The following is a 3047-nucleotide window of genomic DNA, read 5'->3' as shown; positions in this document are numbered from 1 at the left end:
TGCTCTTTCCTGGGCTCATCACCCCGTGGAAACTAGAGCCTCAGCTCCCCTCTGTGCACAGCTGACTCGCCCCCTCGACCTCTGAGGACTCCAGGAGACCCTCAGGTGTGAGTCCTCTGGGCAGCACGTGGGCGGCCGCTCTTGCTCCCACACCCCATTCATTCCTTCCCCTGTAGGTTATTTCTGAGCCTACGGCCTTCTGTTCTTTATTCCAGTCACCATCAGCTTGGTCTGGATGGAGGCTGAGCTGAATCATCTGTGCTGGGATTCCCTTGGCCCTGCCGCGGTGCTCTGAAGGCGGAGGTCACATCTGTGAGCCAACGTCCTCTAGCTCGGCGGCCACTTGCAACGACAGGTCCCCCACTCCTGCCAACCGATGTTCCCAATTTCATCCATGATCTCCTGCAGCTGTCTCAGGTGGATGCCATCTGCTTGCAATGATTCATCTGTGCGTACTTCTCTTCAGTCTGGCTTGGGACATCCTGGTATTGACCATGGTTTGATCTAGTACCTGTCTGCCATAGAAGCCATTCGAATAGCCTCTGTAGACCAAGGTTGGAAGTCCGTTCAATCCGTTAGCTGTTTTCTTTTCATCCTCTCCCCCATAGAGAGTGTCTATCCATTAGTCGTTTCATCCTTTTAAAAAACAAAGTGGGCAACTGGATTGGTGGTTTTTCCTTCTCCTAGCAGGATATTGACCTTGACTTTGATCAGGAAGTTGTGTTGCTTAGTGACTGAGGGTATTGATTCTAGTCAGACTGACCTGGGCAGAAGCCCTGGTTCCATCACTTCCCATCTTGGGGAGCCTGCCTGATAAGTACCACTTTCTCTCCCTTTAGGGAACTGCTCCTCCCACACTCCATCACAGGGGTTGTGCTGTGTTGCCAATCACAGCACACCATCTCCTTGGCTACAGTGATTGGTCCAGGGATGGGTCAACCAGAATCCTTCCCCAAATCTTTCTAAATAGATCCTGATGGGGTAGCCATTTCTAGCCATACAATCCAGACCTGCTAAGGTCCTTGTTTCACTTCTCCGGTGAGGGTCTGTTTGAGATAGGTAAAACAAGCTCAGAGAATGAGAATCAAGAGATGGGAGGACCTTGGAGAGGAGGAGAGTTGCCCACCCCCAGAGCTCAATTTCTGAGGTCTCCAGAGCCAGCAGCATCACCTGCCTTTCAGTTACATGAATCAATGGATCCTCCTTTTCCCCTTGAGCTGGTTCATGTGGGCTCCTGCTGATTATAACCAATGTGTCCAGATGAATCCAGCACTCATCTGAGTTTCCTACTGAATCTCTAGAAGTCTTTCCTCTTTAACATCATTCAAAGACTTCTTTTCTTGTGACCGGTGTGAGAATCTATTGCAAACTACACAACGAAATCCTGGAGGCCCAACTGTCTGTCTATGTCTCCATGGATTCTCCACTTCCACCTGGACAAGCTTTTCTTTTTCTTTCAGTGACCTAAACTGCTTATAAAGCACTTTTGTAAGTCGTGCTTTGGTTTAGTCACTAAGTCGTGTTTGACTCTTGTGACCCCATGGACGGTAGCCCACCAGGCTCCTCTGTCCATGGGATTTCCCAGGCAAGAATACTGGAGTGGGTTGCCATTTCCTTCTTCAGAGGACCTTTCCAACCCAGGGATTGAACCCAAGTCTCCTGCATTGCAGGCAGATTATTTACCTACTGAGCCACCAGGGAAGTCCATATGCCTCCTTAAATGCTGTCAGCCACCTTTCAAGATAGGAATCTACTCATTAGGTTAACAAACCTACTCTGTCGAGTCACTGTTTTTGGCACTGGTAATAAACAGATGAGCATGACAAAGCTCTTAACCTTCATGAGGTTCCATTCCAGAGGGAGAGACAAATGAGTGAGTGAATAAATACATACTATGATTTCAGGTTATAGTAAGTCTGGCAAAGACAAAATAGATCAAGTCAGAGAGTGACTAGGGGCATGGATGCCATTTTAGACAGATGATAGTAGAAAGCCTTTCTGAAGAGTTGATGTTAAACCAGAGGCCCAAGTGAACTCAGGGAGTACGCAAATGGGAAAAGGGGTCCAGGTCTATGTACAGCACGTCTAATGATCCTCAGGCAGGAATGAGATTCCTAATAACCTGCAAAAGGGAGGCCAATGCTGTTAAAGTGAGGGCAAGTCTGGGCATCTATTTAGCCTGTACTGTACCTACTGGTCAATCTAATCACACTAGGACCACAGCCTTGTCTAACGCAATGAAACTAAGCCATGCCTGTGGGGCCACCCAAGACAGGTGGGTCATGGTGGAGAGGTCTGACAGAATGTGGTCCACTGGAGACGGGAATGGCAAACCACTTCAGTATTCTTGCCTTGAGAACCCCATGAACAGTATGAAAAGGCAAAATGATAGGATACTGAAAGAGGAACTCCCCAGGTCAGTAGGTATCCAATATGCTACTGGAGATCAGTGGCTAAATAACTCCAGAAATAATGAAAGGATGGAGCCAAAGCAAACACAATACCCAGCTGTGGATGTGACTGGTGATAGAAGCAAGGTCCGATGCTGTAAAGAGCAATATTGCATAGGAGCTTGGAATGTCAGGTCCATGAACCAAGCCAGATTGGAAGTGGTCAAACAGGAGATGGCAAGAGTGAACATCGACATTCTAGGAATCAGCAAACTAAAATGGACTGGAATGGGTGAATTTAACTCAGATGACCATTATATTTACTACTGCGGGCAGGTATCCCTGAGAAGAAATGGAATAACCATCATGGTCAACAAAAGAGTCCAAAATGCAGTACTTGGATGCAATCTCAAAAACGACAGAATGATCTCTGTTCGTTTCCAAGGCAAACCATTCAATATCACAGTAATCCAAGTCTATGCCCCAACCAGTAATGCTGAAGAAGCTGAAGTTGAACGGTTCTATGAAGACCTACAAGACCTTTTAGAACTAACACCCAAAAAAGATGTCCTTTTCATTATAGGTGACTGGAATGCAAAAGTAGGAAGTCAAGAAACACCTGGAGTAACAGGGAAATTTGACCTTGCAATATGGAAT

This window comes from Bison bison, unplaced genomic scaffold (assembly GCF_000754665.1).
Source record: "Bison bison bison isolate TAMUID 2011002044 unplaced genomic scaffold, Bison_UMD1.0 scf7180017864223, whole genome shotgun sequence".
Taxonomy (NCBI): Eukaryota; Metazoa; Chordata; class Mammalia; order Artiodactyla; family Bovidae; genus Bison; species Bison bison.
This window is presented reverse-complemented; position numbering follows the sequence as displayed.